At 35.9% G+C, this 22,827-nt stretch overlaps 1 pseudogene; it reads right to left on the bottom strand.

Annotated features, from left to right (window-relative positions):
* Positions 1 to 22,367: 22,367 nt before the first annotated feature.
* Positions 22,368 to 22,438, bottom strand: LOC150018700 (U6 spliceosomal RNA; annotated as a pseudogene).
* Between the last annotated feature and the right edge of the window lie 389 nt (positions 22,439 to 22,827).

Here is a 22,827-nt window from a genome sequence, read left to right as displayed (position 1 = left end):
GAGAACAAAACCACACAAATTTTTTCAAGATATTTGCTGTTGGCTAAATAACAAGAGAATTCTCAGACAATCTTCATTGAACTCTTCCACATTCTGTATGCAGTTAAGGCTTCATCTGCACATTCTTCTGATAAACTTATACCTAGGACCAGCTACAGAATTTAAGAAAAATGAAAATTCTGAGTCTTTTGTTGAAAAGTATTTAATGGTCTATGAAAGCAGAAGTCCATTAAATGCAGTGCAGGGCTCTTCTAAGCATGACGCCCTGCAGATTGCGTACTCATGAAGCTAGCCCTACACACCTTAAAATCAAGTCAAGGCCTGGACAACCTACAGTTTCATTCAGTGGAGCTCCAGATTTCTGTGTCAGAAAGTGCTGCATGTTCTAAAAGTCGTTATTTCATATTTTAGAAACACTGATTACATTTCCCACCTTACTTGGTAATCAGAAATTGCCCTGAAAGGGTCCTATGTAATCAATTAGCCAGATTCAAAATAACTCAGGAGAGAATTCTATCATTTTAGGGAATACTGGAGCCACAAAATAGAAGAGGTCTAGATCCCTGAATCATCACATGGAAGATTGCCTGCCAAATACTACATTGAACTGTCAAATGAAGGAAAAATAAAATCTTATTATGTAAAACCACTGAAATTTTGGTGATGTTTATTGTAATATTTGCCATACCTTGATTGTATGTCAGGACTAGGTTATGTTAAATAACAAATGACACCAGACTCTCAGTATCTTATAAAAAAAAATTATTGCTTGTTTATGGTATGCCATCCAGAAGACTATACTCATAGCTACTCAGTGAACAAGGCTGATAAAACTTCATCATAACTTATGCTTCTGCTTCCATGATCATCACAGCAGTGGAATAAAACCATGATTATACATTGATTTTTAAGGCATCTGTGCATACATGACACATCACTTCTACTTACATTTCAAAGATCTTAAGCTAAATGGTCATTCCTATCTTTAAAAAGAGCAAAAAAGAACAATCCCATGTGCCAATAAAGGGGAAATTCGGATATATTTTATAGATGATAGTGATAAGTACCACATGAATACAGATGTTCGTTTTTTTGGAAGAAGAATGCTGTCATACAGAAACTTAAAATATGTTTTAAAAAGTAAGTAGTCAGGCAGCAAAAAAGAAAGAGAAAGAAAGATAGGGATGGAGGAAGGAAGGAAGGAAAGGAAGGAAGGAGGAAGGAAGGAAAGAAGAAAGGAAGGAAGGGAGGAAGGAGGAGAGAAAGAAAGAAAGATAAAGAGTTTTAACTTTGCCATCCAAACCTACTGTTTCAGATAGCCTTAAGATAGCTGCCATTAAGTGGAGAGGGGCATTTGTATGAGAAGCAAATAAATTATTCTTAAGAATTATATAAAGGAATGAACTAGAATGTGAAATTTAGAATTTGGAACTCAAAGCAAATATATCAGAAAACCTACTGAGTTTTTAAGAAAATTGTATTGTTAATGAAACCATATGCCTGGACTTAAAAAGGCTTTGAGCAATCACCAAGCTCCCAGTTTCCCCAGCAGAAAGCCCATATAACTTATCTTTGATTTATAGGTTGTACCTTGAGGACCTACATTTGAACCTGATGGAAAGGTCTGTATATCACATGGAGATGATTCACTGACTTCATAACCCCATTCCTGACAAGTAACACTAGATAAATGATAGGAATAACTTTCATTGGTTTCAGTGAATGTTTCTTAATGGTATAAATTTCCAAATATCATATTTGTTAGATATCTTCAGGGATCAAAGATGCCAAGGCAATGCTTGAAAAATGGGAATTGTAACTTGGCCTCTTTTCCTTTAAATATACCCTGAGCTACCCTGTTGAATATATTGACGCTGCCAATTTTTTGATGTTCTGTTGTCATAGCAATAGGCTGTGATGTCAGGTTATTTCATCACACAGTATATCCCAAAAAAGATGCTAAAGCAGAAAGCTCTGATGTTAATCAGCAATAATTTTACTTAAATAAAAATAGAAATAGACACAGAAAGTAAAAGACTCAAAATAACACTTTATGTAAACATTTTTATTAATAGTTGTCATGATGTTAAAAAAGCTTTCTCTTTAGCACTTGACATCAGTGGTTATGTATTTTTTTAAAAAAACTATTAAAAACCATTCAGTTACAAGTCTGAGCAAGACTCCAAAAAAAAAAAAAAAAAAGGTAAGCTAGATCATGCACACAGTAAAGAAAGCAGCATCAAAGCATCTAAAAGAATATTCCCCATCACTATATTAATAAGTTTTGAAAAAAATTTATACTAAGAGGCTAGCATACCTCATTACACTAAGAGGCATAATTAAAAGCACTATATCAGACAAATGATTATCACATAATTTGGTATAGATGCAATAAACTGTATTAAGACAGCATTCTGTAAAGCATCTTTACAAACTCACATGCCTACAGGGTCTGGTAGGTTTTGTAAATTAGTGAAATGGCCTAGGTGTGAGACAGTGCAGTGAGTGTGAGTACAAGTCCTATCTGTAGCAGTCTAGATGGGGTAGGTTAAGCCAGAGCAACAAAGAAGCCAATAGTTCAGTTGTTGAAGACAAAATTTATTTAACTTGTTCACATTATATGTGGTCAAGGATCAGCTGGGAACTCTATTCTCTGTCATTAGAGCAGCCACTGTGTAGAACACTATTGGTTACTGTGGCAGAGGAAATAAAGAGTTTATTTTGTTTAGTCCAAGTAGGATTTTTTTCTTAATTTGAAAGATATTAGAAGATATACTAGTTCTTAACTGTTCTCAGATATTCTAGAGCTCTCTTTCCTTTAGCGCACAAGGTATTTACCTGCTCACTTGGCAGTTATACTAACTATATGACTTGCTTGGCCAATAAAATGTGAATGGAACTGATGTGCAGAAACTAAGAGCCAGTAAGTCCTTTGCTGCATAGTTTCTTTTCCCTCAATACCAATACGATATATTGTCAATTTTTAAAAATTGTGAATATTCAACCAAACTCATATCAGGTAGTTATAAACCAAAGCTCAAGAAATAGAAACAATTTTACAATAAGTATAGAACATCACAAAACTATACTTAAAACTTTTCCCAAGACTGGTGTTCTCTTTATTTTAAAAGAGAGCAGGTTTAGAGTACTCTCTGCCATGCCTCTTGGAATCCTTGCCTTTAGTAGACTAAGGTCAAGAAATAGAACATTTCCAGTACCTCAGAAGCACATCCTTCACACTCCCCTTCCTAATCACAACTTCCTCCCTCTTCCCAGAGGTAACTATATGACTTTTGTGGTAATCACTTCATCTTTTAAAAATTATTTATTTTTTAAGTATATGTCCCCAAACAATATAGCTTAATTTTTGCATATTTTTGAATTTTACATAAATAGAATGTGTTCTTCTGTGTATCAACACATATTTTTAAGAATCATTTATAGTGTAGTACATTGGTTTTCATTGCTGTATAGTATTCCATTGTATGAATATATTACAATGTATTTATCTATTCTACCATTGGTTGATACTTTGGTATTTCTAGTTTGGGACTTTTAAAAACAATACTGTTATGAAAATTCTTTTAAATGCATCTTAGTTTATAAGTACATGAAACAGTGAAATTTCTGCGTCACAGGATATATTTATTTATATATTTATATTTAGGGAGCGGGAACCAGAGGGAGAATGAGAGGGAGAGAAACATCAATGTGAAAGGGAAACATATATTGGTTGCCTCTCTCTCATATGCACCCCGACCCAGGACTGAACTGCAACCCAGGCATGTGCCCTCACTGGGAATTGAACCAAAGACCTTTTGCTTTGCAGGATGTTGCCCAACCAACTGAGCCATGTGAATTAGGGCAGGATACATTTATTTTTGCTTAATAATTTACACATTAACAATAGTATAAAAGAGTTCCTATCCATATCCATGTATTATCTTCATAGCACTTATTGCTACATGAACATTTGTTTACTTGCTTAATGTTCATCTTTCCCCAGTGTAGATTGTAACCTGCATATGAGCAGGGACTTTGCCAATCTTTCCACTATTTTACACCTCACACCTAGAACAGTAATTGGAACAGTGCTTGACTGGACCAGTGCTTGACACACAACAGGGGCTGACCAAATATTTGTTGAATTACTAAATGAATAAGTGAAAATTCTAGCCCATTAGTAATTTCAGCCAGAGCTAAGCAGAAAGACAACTGGCCTTGCTTGGTAACTCCAAAAATATTTATGTTATGTAATTTAAAAAAGGATATATAATAACTATCATGATTCCAACTTTGCATAACTGTATACCAAGAATAAAAGTAGAAGAGAACAATCCAAAACTTAGAAATACTTGTATTAGAGTCACTAAAGAGTTTTAGTCTCCCTTCTCCCCACTTTCACCTTTTACATATTTTCCAAAATGTCTTCAATAAATTTCACTTTTGTGAAAAAAGGTAAACTTTGAAATGTGTAATAGTAATAACAAAGAATGAACTAATATATAGAATATCATGGATGAATCTCACAGAAAAAAGGTTGAGTAAAATAGTATTATTCCATGTATCTGAAATTAGGAAGCAGGCAGAACTAGTCTATGGTGATAGAGATAAGACTAATGGTTACTCTTGTGGAGATACTAACTGGGAGGGAACATGAGGGAGCTTTTCAGGGTGATGGAAATGTTCTATATCCTGTCTGAGGAGACAGTTACCTAAGGGAGTACATATGTAGGAAATTCATCAAGTTATAAGCTTAATATTTGTGTTCTTTATTGTACATAAATTATACTTCATTTTTAAAACCAGAAACATACATGTAAATGAAGAATGGATAGGAACAACAATTAAAATGAATTTTTTGAATCTCTATTTTTTTGTGCCCATGCTAATTGTATTCTAATTTAAAAAAAAAAAAAAATGGAGGCCCAGAAAGCTTTTTAAGTGCGTTAGTCAAGAAAGCAGGGCTAGATTTATAAATCAAATTCCTCATTCCATGTAGAAGCAAAACTTTCTTATCAAAGTTTGAGTCTTTTAGCTTTCCTCTTCTTCAGAGTCCTTCATATTTTGCAGTATGAGACATACTGTACATTTAGAATATGTTTGGAAATAAACTAACAGGTAAACGTGTAGCAGAGCTTTTCTTATTCTAAGCAAATTTGAATTTTCCGAAATCAGTAACAATAATATTGTTCTCAGCAATAGAAATGCTGAGAGGACTCACTAATAAAATGAGATACATGCCATGTGGCTAATATGTTAGGGAAAAATTTTCCCTTTTACTCAGATCCTTTTAGGAATAGGATTTTCTATATTTAACACTGGCAGACATCAAATACAGTATTTATAAATAACCTAAGTCTCTTTTTAGCACATTCATTTGCCATTACATGCTCCCTGCTACCAGATCAGAAAAAATAACACCCTTCAGAGATAAGCACCAACTGCTATATAAGAATTGGAAAAGAAAAATGACTCTGATTAAATGCAAATGCCATTATTTACCATTATACTAGGGAGGTGTGGAGCTGGAAGAAATTATTTAAGTGGAGGGATGTAACTACCAGTAAGTACTGAGAAACTGCTCAGTATACTAGAATGAGCCAATTTTCTCCCTTGATTCAGTAAGCATTTCCTCATTCATGTTGTACCTCTGGAATTGTAAACAAACAGAAAAGTTCTTTCAAAAACTGAGCAAAGAAATACTTCATATTACTTAACCTGGCAGTGTTCTCCTGTTGGCTTCACTAAGTAAATAAGTATTTATTACATCATTCATTCAACAGGTGTTTATAAAAACCTGTATATTAAGTCCTCAGAAGAAGCTTACAATCTAGTAGAGCTAAAAAGGTACACATGGGGACTTTAAATAACAATGAAAGGTAGTATGTAGATAAATTCTAAAATGACTTGTGCAGGAAAGAGACTTATAATTCTCTCGTAAGAAAAATCAATGTGGATAGAATTAATTCAGAAAGACTTTACTTAAGAGATGAACTTCAGGTAGGCCCCTAAAAAAATAATTGAATATGTAGAGAGCAAAGGGCTTTCTAGGTCTGCAGATAAACAGGAGCACAGATTTGGAATAAGAAATTTACAAGTTCACTGCAAAATGAGGATTCCAGCACTACAATATCAATAGCCAGCACAACCATGAAAGAGACCTTAGTGTCTAACAAATGTGTTGGTACCCTGATGATATCCTCAGGAGATGGCAGATCCACAGCAGCCATGGATAAAGATAAAGATACGTGTAGTATATGACCAGCAGGAATTGATGAGCAGAGATAGCATTTCAGCTGTTATATCCAGTGCTGTATGTGTTTGTAAAACACCTAGTTCCCAAGAAACACTTGGAGATGAGGATTGCAGAGTTTAAAGTGTTTACATACTGTGTTTTATGGGACCAAGAGCCTGTATTATTTGGTTTAAGCCAGAGACTTTATTGTTAAAAATAAAGAAATGTGTAACAGTTTCTTTAAAAAAAAATAATAAATTTACAAGTTCTATTTTGAAAACCAATATGGAGATCAGCCTAGTTATGAGTTTTGTTGTCATTAGATTAGATTTAGTCATTAGATTTTGGAATAAGTCTACTGATCAGTTTCCAAAGTGCTGAAGAGAGGGGCTCAAGTGCTTCCTGCATCCATTGCCCACCATAGTGGACAAAACTATTACATGTTTTCCCTACTTCTAGTTTTAATAACATTAAATTAATGATATCTATCAAGAGTCAATTCAATTAACTGACATGCTTAAGGGAATTTAGGGAGGACAGAGAATCCTTCAGGAAGAAGAAACAATAATGTGCAAAGTCACTAAGACAGAAGAAGCTTGTTAAATTCAAAGAACTTTAAGGAGGAATATAACCAGTTAGTATAATGGAGTCATTAAAATCTCAGCCTTTGAAGTCAGACTAAGCCTTAAGTCTTGGTTATGCCACTTACTGCCTTTCCTACTCTGTGACTCGGGCATATTGTTTAACCTCTCTGTGCCTTAGTTTCCTCTATTGTAAAACAGAGATACTAATAGTCTGTATCTTATAAGGATTTTAAGAGGACAAAATAATATAGTATACATACAGGAGTTAGTTAGCATAATGCCCAGTACATGGTAAGTGTTCAAGAAACAATAATCTTCATTGTTACTGTATTTAAGGCCAGGGTGTGTAGAGTGTAATCATACTTCTTGGCCTTGTCAAAAATCCTGGACTTTATTCCAAGAACAATAGAAGTCCCTGAAACAGTTTTAATCAGATTTTTCTTTTTTAAAATATGCCTTTCTTCTTACTTCCTTAAAGGAAAAACTACCAAGGAAAGTTTTGCTTTCTTTGACAGATATGCACCTCCTTCTCTTAGATAAAATTCTGTAAATAACTACATATTCTTTCACTATGACAGCCATAAAGCTGAGAGCCATATCTGAAGCTCTTGGGCCCTTACTGCCTGCACATTTGTATTCCCTTCCCCCACCTCTCATGATTGTTTTCTACTGTCCTATATATTTTCTGAATCACTTCTTTATTCTTATTTATATTTTAGAATTATTGTTTCTTTATTATTCTCCTTTAGAGGTACTTCAGCCATTTATGGAATGAGATGCAATCTAATTACCAAACAAAAATGACAGGCATAAACACCACAGCTTCCTAATGCATGAATCATGCACTGTAGTTACAGTCCCAGCATGTCACCAGAATCACTTTTTTGGTGTAAACTTAGTCAGGTGGAGCAAGAAAACCAGATGCCACAGGAAACCTGGATGAATCGTAAAATAATCATACTGAGAGGAAGAAACCAGACAAAGACCACACAGTGTATGGTTACATTTATATAAAACTCTAAAAGATACAAACTAATCTATAGAGTCAGAAAACAGGTCAAGGATTGCTGGGTGGTGAGGTGGGACAAGATAGATTGCAAAGGGCACAAAGAAACTTTTGAGAGTGATGGCTCTCTTGATTGTGGTGATAGTTTCTTTTACATATATAAAATTTATTAAATTTTACACATTAAAATATGTACAATTTATCATATATAAACTATTTCTCAATAAAGTTGTTTTAGAAACATTTTTAGCCTTAAATTTAGGTTAAAAACCAAAAATATTTAGACGAGCTAGAGTGCTTTGGCTCCACAGAGTAAAATTAGAAGAGATGAAAGCTATAACTGATAAAATATTTATAATTTTTAGGGGTTGGAATGGATCAGAGACACTAACTATTCAAATACTTTCTTATTTGAGATAAAAGAATGAAGAGTACCAGAAAAGTACAGTGATTTGGCCAAGGCCTTACAGCTAGAGTAAAGGGCTTACTAAACTGTTTAAGATCCACAATGGCAGGGATTGTGTTATTTAGGTCACCACTGTATACTTTATACACAACACAATGCCTGGGACCTAGTAAGAGCTCAATAAGTATTTGTTAAAAGGGTGGGTAAAAAGATAAATAGAAAATCTCCCTTGCAATATGACTGAAAGTTTCTCCCTGTCTTTGACTCTTCAAACGCTTTACACAGATAAGACAATTAAGCAGTACTTTTAATATCATAAATATAAGAGAATAAATTATACTCCATATTTTTAGCTTACTGGGTATTTTATTATTTTCTAACACTAAAAAATTACTAATTCATGCAACCAGCTCTTAAACCAGCAGAAGAGTAGAAAAATCTCCATTCATGAAGCTTAGTGACATTTTCAAATTTTAAAAAATTAAAGAAAAGTGCTTGCCAAAATTTCTCCATTTTTGGCATATTCTTCACAAGGTACAACATGTTTTTGATCTCCATTACTTACTAATAAATAGTTCCATATTAGTCTGACAGGAAAGAAATTCGATTTACCGCAACATTCTGCTGAGTTACTTATTTTAAAAGATTTTTGTTTATTTTTAGAGAGAGGGGAAGGAAGGGGGAAAGAGAGGGAGAAACACTGATTGGTTGCCTCTTACATGCCCCCAACTGGGGACCTAGCCTGCAACCCAGGCACGTGCCCTGACTGGAATTCAAACTGATAACCTTTGGGTTCAGAGGCCCGCGCTCAATCCATGGAGCCACACCAGCCAGGGCGAGTTACTTATTTTAAAACTACTAATAAAAGTGTGAAAGTTATGAACAATTAGAAAGCTGGCAAAATTTACAAGACACAATAACCTGATGTTAACACTTTGGTGAAAAATTTAGGTCCTTGATCTTTCAAGTGTGACCATTGGACCGGCAGCAGCAGCAGTGCTGTCAAAGTGTCTGTTAGAAATGTAGGGTCTCAGCCTCCACCCCAGACCTGCTGACACCGAATTCACATTTTAACAAAATCCCCAGGTGATTATTATGAACATTAAAGTTTGAAAAATACTATTATAGGTAACAGGAGTTTTGAAGATCAATTTTTTACTACCTGCTCACTGACTTTTTTAGCCTCGTTTGTATGGCAGACTCCAATCAATAAAAGGATAATAAAATACAGCTCAGTTTATTTGGCCTGTAGCATAACTAATATGGCACAATGTGATTCTTCCTACTAAAATATTGTAACATAGAATTATTATTTTAAAACATTAAAAAACATTTAAACCTTCTTCATAATTTCACTGCTACATACACTTTTACTTAAATTGGTTTTTCTAGGTTCTCGGAAAGGAAGCCTGTCATTGTCATAAACTTGATTTTTCAAACTATGCTGAACAGAAAAGAAATGAATTTATAGATTCAAAAGAAGTGAATTTTATATTGCTTCCCTTAGCACTCTATTATTTTATATACTGGCACATACTAATAGCATGAAGTTAAATAGCTATGTACTGAAAGGCTGACAGAAATTCACTCTTAACATGCAGGTGTAGGACTATTCCCTATCAAACCAGGAAACTAAGAGCTAACTCCAGTTTGGGTCTAAACAAGTTAAACAGTAAATCAATTTAACTGATTATTTAGTTCAAATAAACATAGAATTATCATTTGAAGCCTGGTAATTTAATTTTAACTTCAGTTTGGCTTATGGTTCATCAGAGACTTCCAAGAATGTGACTATTTTCTTTTGAGTATCTTCTTTAGGAATTTTTTTTTAAACTTAAAGGGAGAAATACTCTGTTATAAGTTTGACCAAACAGGTCCTCTATAGTTTCAGAACTTAAGGAATTGTTTTGAGTGGCACCCTACAGTCTCTCATTTTTAGTTAATGGTTCCCATACCTTTTTAATTGCAAATTTCTATGAACAAAATGTTGTTTAGCCAAATATAGATACGTATGCACCTATGCGTGTACATGTATATATACATGAAAATATGTGTATGTATGTATGAATACATACATAAAGAGGCAAATTACATACTTATGCCATGGTATAAATACATTATGTGCATTAAAAATGCACACAAGGAGATAAATCTAAAAAATAAACAATCAGAAGTTCTAATATTTTCTTAAACCCCAATGAATACTTAAGCTAACTCATTTCAGTGCCCACATCGGTATGCTAGTACCAGGTCTCTGAGGGGGGAAAAAAGACCCTGACTGGTAAACCAACTTCTGTGGTATATATACTCCTACCATCACTGATTTTGAGGTGCTAACATGATTTAATCAACCTGCAAAATTTCTGAGAATTTAACGATCTGCTCTCACCAGCCAGGATAGGCTGAGTCCTGCATACCACCAGGTGCACACCTCATACTTGGGAGGTCAAAAGCATAGGCTAGCATACTCTTAACATTTAGTTTAAAACTAGTTTTCCAATACAAAAAAAATCTGTATATTAATAAAAATATTACTAGCATTTGGTATTACATTACCATTCCCAAACATAAACTACTCTTTGAAAATCTGAGAAAATCTTCCTTTTAAAAAACATAGCTTACACTTAAAATGGGTACAGTTTCATTTTACAAAAGTTATATCTTAATAAAGTTGCTTTTTTTAAAAATGGCTCAATTACTTTATCTGATAAAACAACCCAAACAAAATAAAAGATTTGGCTCAAGGTATTACAAAGTATGTCACTCGGTGCTATACTGTTTTTGGCCTTTGTATTTTGTAAAACAATAACAGAATTTTATTTTTTAAGTATGTAGATTTTGTTTTAATTAATTTATTTTTATTTTATTTTATTTATCTTTTTAGGGAGAGGGGAAAGGAGAAAGAGAAGGAGAGAAACATCAATGTGCGGATGCCTCTCACGCGCCCCCAACTGGAGATCTGGCATGCAACCTAGTCATGTGCCCTGACTGGGAATTGAACCAGTGGCGCTTGGTTCGCAGGCCGATGCTCAATCCACTGAGCAGAATATTTTTTGAATAAGCAAAACTCCCATGTCCTCATTAATGGTTCCACCACCCATGCCAAGCTGGTTTAAGCACAGTACCACAAATACACAACTATCAACTTTTTAAATAAATAACCGACAGTCTTAAAGACAACTTAAAATTAAGCTACTAGTTTTTACTTTCCTAATTTGTTTAAATATAGAAAGATGCAGGTATGAAGCTTAAGAAAAGCATGACATTATCGTTTTTTGTACATTGAAAAATAACATAAAAAAGAAAAATGATGATGCAAAATAGAGAACAGAATGTGACAAGCATGGGGAGTTGTAAGTCTAAGTCATACCTGATAAAGTTTGATTATGTGAGGATGGCCTAACATTTTCATTATTTGTACTTCTCAGTAGGTTTTCTCAAGGTTCACTGCATCCAGCTGAGGTTTATCTATAATTTTTATCACCACCTTGGTCCCATAAATAAATAAATCCAGTTTATATATAATGTTTAACGTTTTCCCATTAGAATCTTTTAAATAAATCACATCTGAGACTTTGCTTGAAGGTTCCTGTGACAGTGAGGATAGCTAGTTTAAATTCAGTGCTCATTTGTTCTGGAACATGTTTAAGACACTGTAGTAGATTTTGAAAAGCAAGTGATATGTACAAAAACTTAAATGCTAGTAATTGCACTAAATTTTGATTTCCTTAAAGAAACCTGATTTTTAAAAAATGTGGCCTCTTCCTATTATAACTAGATAGGAATCCAAACCACTCCAAAGTTAATAATTTGAAGGAACTGCATTGGAAGGTGAATAACTAGGTAATCAGAAATCAACAATCATGCACTTTTTTTCATGCAACCCAAAACCCCTAATTTAAAAAAAAAAAAAAAAAGTAGACATTTGGTTAGGAAATAAGTCATTCTGATTTAAATAAAATTTTCTGATAATTAGCACCCAAATTTAATTATAATAAGTTCTGAAGAAACTTAAGTATTTCATATTCTATGTACATATTCTGAACATAATTTAGTTTTATGTTGTTTCAGGGTAATTTTTAATATTAATTATTGTATGTGTTATAATAGTTCAAGACTCTTATGGGGTATTCAGGAAAACAGGACTCAGCTTGTCAATTCCCTCAGACTCCTGTTTATACAGTTAATTTTTTCTTCTTTCCCTATGGCTACTCTGTCCTTGGCTGTTATCTCTACTATAAGGTTTATTTCTTACCTTATCTCTATTACTAGTTTGCTGTCATAGCTTGTTTCTGGATTTGAATTAATTGTAACCCACAGAAGAACTCAAGTACCCAAAGAAATCAGATTACCAAATATAGTGTGTAAAATTAATTTTTTGCCTGAAAAGAAAGGTGATTATAGCTTCATTGCTAGGCAGTAAAGTGCACAGGTTTTGTGATAGCTATTTTGATTATGTTTGCTAGTGTTTTGCTTCTGTAATCAAAATATTCTAGAATGTAAGAAGTGCTAAACTTTGCTAGAAGTGAGAATATAGCATAGTATTATTATCTTTTACTTTAAGTAAAAGTTGACAGATAAAAAGATAAGTGTATACTTGAATCTCCTCGATATTCCTTAGGAAGGTAACAAACATATTTTGAAGAAAATATGTTACCCTACAATTTCTGGAGTGCGTCTAAATACCACTAACCCCTCCCCAACAAAACACTTTTTAAAAAAATGGGTCAAACCCTCTAATAAATAGAAAAAATTTGAGTAAAAAGAATTATTGTTTTTAAAATTGAAGCATGACTACTGACATTAAGAAAAAACTTTTATGAGCCCTGGCTGGTGTGGTTTGGTTGCTTAGAGCATCAACCATAAACCAAAAGAAAATTTTTTATCATATGTAATACAAGGCCCCCCCCCCAAAAAAAACAGGAATTCTCTCCTGGAGGGAAGGCCCCTTATACTACAGGCTTCCCCCACTAGGTGAGTGTTCTAGGAACCCAACTGTATCACTGTGCCAGCTGGCATTGTTGTGAGAGGCTGTGTTTGGCTTCAGTTAATTTTTTTTGAAGACTCTTTCAATGTGTTTGTCCATTTCATGATGGTGATTTACAAGCACCCCTACCCACACCATGCTGAGCATTCAGCAGTTTTTTGGTTTTTTTTTTTATTTTTTATTTTTCTTGAATAATGATTTTTCTCCCTAAGATTACCCTCCTTGTCATTAAAGGGACTGCATTAAGTCTATTTTTAATTTATTCTGTTCATTTGCATAAACACAACAAGAGCAGCAAATGATCACTTACGATCTTTAGTTCTGCTTTGCTGGAACTTACGCAAGGAACATTTAGGGTGACCTTCAGTCTGCCCTTCAGGGCGCAGAAGCAGAACCACATACCTGGCATTCAGCCTTGCCTGTATACACCTGTCTTTTCCAAGTCCTTCTGGTTTTCCATTGTGCCTTAAGGTCCCTTCTAGCCATCTTTCAGGAAAACAACCTTCATTCTTTCCCTGGAGAGATTGCTGTGGACCGCACAACCAACCATGGTACCAGGCCTTTTATCTCGTGGGCTTTTATTACCTTCGAAAGTCATTCCCAGTTTCTCAGGGCTTTTTGGTAACAACCAGAGCCCAAGCATGTCTCCTTTAGGCATGACATTCCAGTCAAAGACTTGGTAAAAAAAAAAAAAAAAAACCTCTATTAACAACTGGTCTTATTAGTTTTATGCAAAGAAACTTATGTCATTACTTACTTCTTTAGAATGCCAAACTCTGGAGGGATCTGATAGGGAGAAAAATATACAATATGAAGGAAAATCTTTGTCCTTCTAGTATTCACTGAACTGGCATTTCCATTCTTCATATTTTCATTTTTCCCCCACTAAAAATTGTTTTTGTTTCTTTTTCCATTACAGTTGTCCCACTTTTTTCCCCCTCTTGCTTCCCTGCACCATGGTCCCCCCCCTTCTCCCACATTCAGTCCCCACCCAGCTGTCTATGTCCGTGGGTCATTTATACATGTTCTTTGACTAGACCCTTCCCCTTCTTACCCCCTTCTTTCCCTCCCACCTCCCCCCTTGCATTCAGCAGTTTTTGACCATAAAAGGTATGACCCCTATTCACCCGATCTCATCCCTAGCAACTTTTTTTGTCTCCCCAGATGAAAAAAGACCTCAAGGGAAACATTTTGCAGATGTGGAAGTGGTGAAACAAAGAACAGCAGAAGCACTAAAAAGCATCAGAATCGTTGAGTTCAAAAACTGTGTATTGCATCAAATGGAGAGTACATTGAAGGTGACTAAAGTTTAAACATGTATGGATAAATACAAATCTTTTATAAATAAATTCAGGGGTTTTTTGTTCCCCCTTGCATACTGAGTATCGTATTTAATGGTAAAGAAAAAATATCTGGATACTAAATACCAATTAAAGCAAGGTATTACCAAGAGATACCTCCTCTTTTATATGCTTTTGGAACCTTAGCCTCAAATAATAAAGAAGTGAAAAAATGAATTATCTAACTCCTTAATTTCATCTTGGGTCACAGGTATATATATACCACAAGTCTATGTATTTATATCTTTATATTGTTATCCCTTGAGTATAAGGTTGCCATAAGGATAGGAAAAGATAAAGTACTAAAGAAAAAATGGAGCATATGTTAGCATACTTCTTGCTTATAATAGCAGGAGTAACAAGAAAACCCCAAAAGTAATGATTCAGATGTGACCGTTTATTTCTTGCTCATGTAGCAAAACTGAACAGGTAAAAAGTTTAGTAGGTCCTCCTCTGTGAAAGCATACAAAATTCAAGGAGGCCTAGTATCTTTAACGGGTGGCTTCCCTGGTTACCCTGACCATTGTCTCCTTTCCAGAGAGACAGAAGATAAAAACTTGGAGGACCCCTCTTATGAGGTTTTTAAGGCACAATTATTTGTTTACTCCTTTAGTTAGAACTCAGTCACCTCACCATACCGAAATGCCAGAGGGGCCAAGAAACTGTCCAGTTGTAGGTCCGGGAAGGAGAGGAAACTGGATTTTGGGTGATCATCTCTCTGCCATACTCTTCCAGGTAGTTTCTTAACAAGGAGACTCTTTACCAAGTACTAAATATAATAATGATGATGATGACCTTCACAGCTACACAGCACTATTTAACAAAATACTTTAACATATTTTAACAAAATTTAGTCATTTACTTCTCAAGTTGGTATAGCCAATGGAACAAGCAGTACACCCATGAGTTGGTGAAACTGAGTCTCAAAGATACTACATAATTTACAAAAGTTCTAAAGCTCAAGTGAATTAATGGGGAAATAACTGCAGGCCTTCTAACTACAAGTTCATTTTTTTCATTATTTCAAAGAGTCTATTATTCACACGTTTACTGAGCACCTGTTGTATGCCCGAAATTATGCTTGGGATAAAAAAAAATGAGATCTCTATTCCTGCCCTCAAGGAACTTTATAGGTCTGTGAGAACAAACAGAACACATTATAGAAAACAAATTTCATCAATCAAAGATCTGCCTCTGGGGATTTCCCCAATGGTGTACAGAAGTTCCAACTTAGAAAAAAATTGTATTCCAATAGTTCATTTTGAAGTTAGCTATGAACTTAGATTTGGGGGAACTTATTCTCTGCATCTCTTCTCTACTTAGTTCCAAACACAAAATTTAAATGGTACTAACAGTCAAGCAAGGGACTCTGTAAAATGAAGGATCCTTTTGTTGTTGTTCATCTAAATTATTCAACTCTCTAACTCCCAATTATGAATGCACTTAAAATAACCTTCAGTGAATTTATTGGAAATAGAAAAATTAATATTCCTCTGTGAGGATTCAAAAGGAACAGTTTCCTATACCACTTTGGAGGGTGTACTGGATAACTTAGAATGATTACTATCAAACTAAATCCCATGACAAATAGCAACACTGATATTCTAACCTCAGAAAAATAGGAAAATGTGAATTAAAAGTAACAAAATACCTAATATGTCAATTATGTCTTAACAGATGCCATTTTCACTTATTACATTTATAAAGATTAAAAAATAAACACCCTGGTGAGCTAAGATTCACAGATGTCCACTTTATATGTTGCTCCTAAGAATATAAAACATAATTTTCCTAGAAGGTAATTTGACAACTATCAAAACCTTAAAAATCATTCATCCCATTTAGCCTAAGAATTCTACTTCTGAGAATTTATTTGAAAGAAATAATCTGAAATGATAACTACTTATGTATAAATATATTCAAAAGTATTATTTATAACATTAAAAATAGAAACAGTATTTGGGAAGTAATTACATGAATTATGGTAAATTTATATTATGACTTAATACAGCTATTAAAATGGTTCCTTATAATAATATAGAGAAATGCTTAGACTAGAATACTAAATTAAAAATCAATATCAGTGCCATCTCAAAACAAGGAAAGATACCAGGAAAAAACTAGATATAAGTATAATGAACTATTTTATTTTTTGCATTATGAATTTTTGTGCAATTTTTCTTTGATAAGCATGAGTACTTTTCTAATAAGAAAAAAAATGAAATGGAGTTATATTTATCAAATACGATAACTTCTCCATCTGTAAAATATTAGTTATTTTCTTATTTTCTAAATTCTCCATAAAAATGGGTATAAGATTTAAATATTAGTTAAGACTATATACATAGAAATGTTTCCAATAATGTTAAGTAAAAAACAATACATATAAAAGTAACAACTATGTAAAATACAAATTTGCATGGAAGACCAGGGATTAAACGTAAGAGCAGAAATCAGATATGTTAGCTGATGGATAAAAGGAATATTTTCACTTTTCAAAATATAATTTAATGGTAATGTTTCCCTTTTTGATAATTTTAAGAAAAAATTTCACTTCTCATAAAAGAGATAATAATCTCATACACTTAAAGAAACTACACATGCAAAAGAGGCTTTGAGGAATTTTATAAGGAAGATACACAATAAGAGCTATTCTTCTAGTAACAAATCAGAAGGGATTAACATATATTTGTTGTCTCAGGTAATATCTGCTTCAGTGTTATTTACTAACACACTAATTCTACACTGTCCCTCTGAAGTAACAACTAGATTTACCCTTACTATACAATTAGATTTTTGAAGTTAAAAAATAAATACACTTTTAAAGTTTATATATCAAATCACATGGGGTATCAGAACATTATCTGATTGAAATGTGAATGGGATTGAGTACTCTACAATGAAAGAGATTCTGAAAGCAGTAAGTCAGTAGTAAAACTGACATGGAGTTCTGTAATTACTCTTTAAGAAGAAACAAATTAGACTTTTCTCCAATTTACAATTTGACTCTTAAAATTTAGTAATTTATATAATAAGATAAATCCTCATTAAGATTTGATTATTATGGTGGTGGGTAAGCGAAAGCAATTGGAGTAAAGGTAAATGTTAGTATACTTTTATATGCATAAAAATTGAACTAAGAATTTTTAAGACTAAAAAGAAATGAAAAATAACCTCCTACCTTAAAAATTCTATAAGCAAATCTACCAATATAAATAAATAAATAACTCAATTAAAAAATGGGCCAAAGAACAAAAAAGCAACTCACAAAAGAAATGGAGTCAGTTTAAAATTTCTACAAAATATACTATGGTATTACCCTAAGGAACTTTTTATTTCAACACTAAGCGATCATAAACAGGCCTAGATACAAATATTGGTGAATAAATTATTTGGTAGCAAGTCCTTCTGTTACACATAGTACAGCTGCTTTTTGAAATCTGGACTACTTCATAGCACAAGATTAATACCAAAACTACCAAGAGGAGCCTTAAAATTTTAAAACGAAATAAAGAAGTCAATTGTATTAAAAAATAAGTTCTCTTCTTTAATAAATGTGCAATTAGAGTATAATATACCCTTCACTTGTTTTTTGCCTTGCTCCAAAAACATAACTTTGATATTTTATTTGCAAAACTTTAAAAATACTTACACTTTAAGATAATAAAGAGTTATGCCTAAATATAAAAGCCCCCAAATGAACACAGAAAGCTTTTCAGTGAACAACAGCAGCGCTCAGAATGTCCTTGCTGTCAGCTTTTCATTCCATATTCTCTTAAGGATAAGTAAGTAGCCAGCACCTAGGTGCCATTTTAATAAGATAATTTTCAGAACCTCCATGAAATATCTTTAAGATTTCATGGACCACATGTTTACATGTTCTTTAGCTGAGTAGTATAGAGGCATGGTATTGAGAAACGCTCAATTATCTGTCGTAGAAAACGTCTGAAAATAACTAATGATAGTTATTGCTGAGTTGTCATATTATGGGTAATTCTTTTCATTTATCTATACTTTAAAATTTCTCAATAAACATAATAAATTTGATTAAAATATATCATTTTTTAATATTAAAATAACCTCACTTGATAATCTGCCTTCTAGGAATTTACCATCAATTCTTCCTCCCTAAAAAAATTTAAAATGCGAAGAGTTACATACGCAATAATTATTCACTGCAGCTCTGGCCAGTGGCTCAGTTGGTTGGAGTGGTGTCCTGAAACTAAAGGTTACGGGTTTGATTCCCAGTCAGAGCATATACCTAGGTTTCAGGTTTGGTTCCTGGGAGGGGTGGGAGGCAACAGCTACAATTTTCCCAGACGACTGAACAGTACCTCCCAGGGGAGATCCAGAGGTCCCACCCTCCCTACCGCAATGGAAGCCCCCTCTAGAGGCAGGTGAGAGTAATTACACGTGGTGCTGCCAGAAGATCCGCCCCTTGCTTTTCTTTTTATCAGCTCAAGGTCCTGGTAGTCTCTCTCTCTCTCCCTCTCCCTCCCTCTCCTTCCCTCCCTCTCTCTCTCTCTCTCTCTCTCTCTCTCTCTTCTTTCTTTCTTTCTTTCTTTCTTTCTTTCTTTCTTTCTTTCTTTCTTTCGTCTCTTTCCCTTTTTCTCCTTTCTTTCTCTCTTCCTCTTTCATTTTCTTTAATATCAGCAAGCACAGGATGTAGGGATCATCCCAAAGCTGGTGATAAAAACCTTCATCACTTGCTTAAGGTGATGTCCACTAGTTTCTCCACTGTGAAATTACTATTTTCCCCTTGATATTTAATACATAATTTGTGGAGAGATACTTTGAGACTATGGAAATATGCTGTTCTTCATCAAACTTGTACTCACTAATTTTTAGCATCATTGATACTTTTGGATCCCCAATTGCTTTTGTATTAATTAGTTTGCATACTACTATAAGAAGGCTCTTTCCTTTCTCTCTTTCTCTCTCTCTCTCTCTCTTTCACCTTCTTTCTTCTTCCTTCCTTCCTTTCCTTCTCTTTCTTTCTCTTTCATTTTCTTTCTTTCAATTTTTAATTGAAGTATTATATATGTACAGAAAAATCTTTAATATCATAATCGAACTCAGTGAATTTTCACCAAGTGTGTAATCTTCCTCGAAATTAAAGAAACAAAGATAAAAATCAAAATACATTACTGGAACCCAGCTCTGGTGGTTCCAGACCCAGGATGACGCACAGACCAGTGAGAAGGTATTCACAGGCTAACTACTGCCCCTGCAGCCGCCTCCCAGCCTGTAGGATCCTGGCAGTCCAGCATCCCCTCTGAGGTCCAGGCCCTGCTCTGCCCCATTAGCACCATCAAGTTCCTGAAAATGCCTAGGAGGCTGCTGCCTAGAACCAAGAAGCAGGGCCTGCAAGCTAAAGGCAATAAAGAGGGGTGAGGAAAAGCATCACAGGGAAGCCTCCTGCAGGCCTGATCCTGGGCCACTCTTGCCCTAGGAGAAGAGAGGCAGAGTCGCTGAGTCTAGACTGAGCCAGGACTGGCACTGTCTCCCAGGATGAGCCTGAAGGACCACCCACCGAGGCACAAGAGCTCAGCAAGCAGGAAGCCACATCAGCTCTCCAGGAAGAGGCTGAAGAGGAGATGAATGAGGAGCCCCCAGTGATATTCCCGGAGGCCACGCTGCTGCAGCCTCCAAAGGAAGAGGTCTGAGTGAGGAGGGGCCCCTGGAGACCCCCTGATCCATGCTTGCAGGGAAGCCACAGGAGGTGGGCACCGTGCAGATGCTGCTGTGGTGGGAGATCGGAAAAGGTGGTCACCATCATGACTCCGTGGCCCCAGGATGACTACAGCCCTGGGGAGTGGAGGTTTGGCAGCATTCTCCCGCACTCGCCCCTTCCCCTGCCCCAGCTGGAGATGGGGAAGCACCTAAGCATCCTCCAGGGTCTCTGGGTGCGCTTTTCCCCAAGAATCTTTGCAAGCATGCGCCCCTACCTCATGGGCATTCCTCCCCCACCCCCCAAATGGGAGTTCCAAGTGTATCTGGGCAACAGTCCAAACGGATACTTCTTAGCTTGCAACAGTATTGCTTGCTGCTGGAGAAGCTTTTGGGGACCTTATTGTGTTCAGGGAAGGAGCTCACAGACGTGCCAAATGGGCAATTACCTGGGCGGAATCTGCTGGACAGAACGCAGGCCCTTGTCCTTCCACTTAGCCACTTTGGAGAGGCCCCGGGCCCGGCCCCTACTATTGCCCTACCTATAACACCCTTATCTTTTACTTCTCTGTACTGACAGTCCAGACGGCTATGCCCTTGGTCTCTGAGCACAGGATATGGACCTGAGACCAGGGCAGTTGCCTATTTCTCGAAACCATCACATTCTCCTTTTCTGGGATGGCCTGCGTGCCTAAGAGCTCTCGCTGCAGCGGCTACTCTTATGCAGGAATCCTTAAAACTTGTTCCCTATGCTGCCGTTGAGGTCTTCTCTTCCCACTCTGTCTCTTTCTTCTCTCTGAAGTCATCAGGCCGTAAGTAATTCATCTCTATCACGCCTCCAGTTCCTGCATGCCTTCCTTTTACAAAACCCTCAAGTATCCCTTCTCAAGTCTCCCCTTTCACTCACCCCGGCATCATTCCTTCCTCTCCTGCTGCCTATGAACACCTGACTCTCGCTCGGCACAGCTGCTTGGATAAAGTAGATCATTTTCTCCATCCCTCCCCAAATATACAGGGCTCTTCCCTGTCTCCTGCTGTGCCTAACTGGTTCATCGATGGCAGCTCTCTTAAACATCCCTGCCCAAGAGCAGGATGTGCCACCGTCACGCTTGAGACTACCCTTGAGTCAGGACCCCTGCCCCCAGGTACAACCTCTCAGCAAGCAGATTTAATAGCATTAACACCAGGCCCTAGTCCGGGCCAATGGAATAGAGGTCAACATCTACACGGATTCCAAATAACGCTTATCACGTCATTCATTCCCATACCCCCATCTGGCAAGAACAAAATACCTCACTTCTAAATACTCACCAGTTATTAACAAGGATCAAATTCTCAAACTTTCACGGGCTGCCCTGTTACACCGCCCCCCCCCAAAAAAAGCAGCTATCATCTATTGTAAGGGTCATCAACAAGATAAGGGACCTATAACACAGGGAAATAATTGACCTGATCACTTGAGTCAGCTCCATCACTGCTTCCCACCCCCACCCTAGCCCTGGAAAAAACTTTCCTTTCTCTGGTGCCTTGATCAGTGTTCTCTGTGCTCCCGGTCTCCCCCAGACTAACAGTGGCCAGTGTCTTGGCCGTTCTCCTATCCCCACATGTGGCATATCAGTGGCAAATTGTGCACCACAACTTGGTTTCATTCTCCCCTTCAAGAAGCAAAGAAGCAAGGTAAAACCTAAGAGGTATGTATTTTAAATACACTCAGAATTTTAATTTGAACTATAAAATTGTGATTATATAAATTATTTAAAAAGCTAAGAATATTGCTCACATTTCTGAGAGCTTATTTGTCAATTTTCACTGGGAAGATGGTGTTGTTATCACGATCTCCATTTTACAGACCAGGAAACCAGATGAGTCACACAGGTAAAGCTGGGGCTTGTCTTAGGCTCTGCACCCATTGAGTCTCAGAGAAGTGGGGCAAAATTCCCAAGGCGAATAACAAATGAGTACAGAGTGAGAACTACATTTTTCTTTCTTTCTTTCTTTTTTTTTTGATAATGATTATTTTCTTATTTTTCTATCACAGTTGTCCCCTTTTTCCCCCATGCTCCCCCCTATTTCACCCCTGCAGTCAATGCCCACCCTATTGTCCATGTCCACGGGTCATTCATACTAGTTCCTTGACTTGTGCAGGGGCCGTGCTAATCTTCCCTGTATTGTTCCAGTTTTCGTGTATGTGCTGCCAAAGGCAGCATGAGATTTCTTATCTAGCAGCTTTCCCCACTACATCTCTCCAATTTCATATGGGAGTTCTGACTCACTTTAGTAATTACCTGCATAAACACTCACTAGGAAATATAAACATGCTCTCGTCATCTTAAAAACAGTAAGCAAACTCACATTGAGAGAGGGCTTACTGTGTTGCAGGCCCTCTGCTGGGTGCTCTGTGTTCTTTATTTTATGTCGTCATCACAATATATGCTCGGGGGGAAGCTATGTCAGTATTTCCACTTTTTAGGTAAGGACTCTGAGGCTCTGAGAGGTGAAATGACTTGCCTGAGGTCATGCAGCAAGATGTGGCCCAAACTCAGTTGGGACCCAGGTCTGTGTGAAGCTCTCAAGCCTTTGCACTGAACCCCAGTGC

The sequence above is a fragment of the Furipterus horrens genome, unplaced genomic scaffold (assembly GCF_987537825.1).
Source record: "Furipterus horrens unplaced genomic scaffold, mFurHor1.1.pri manual_scaffold_2, whole genome shotgun sequence".
NCBI classification, from domain to species: Eukaryota; Metazoa; Chordata; class Mammalia; order Chiroptera; family Furipteridae; genus Furipterus; species Furipterus horrens.
Note: the sequence above shows the minus strand (reverse complement) of the source record. Positions and strands in the feature narration are given on the sequence as shown.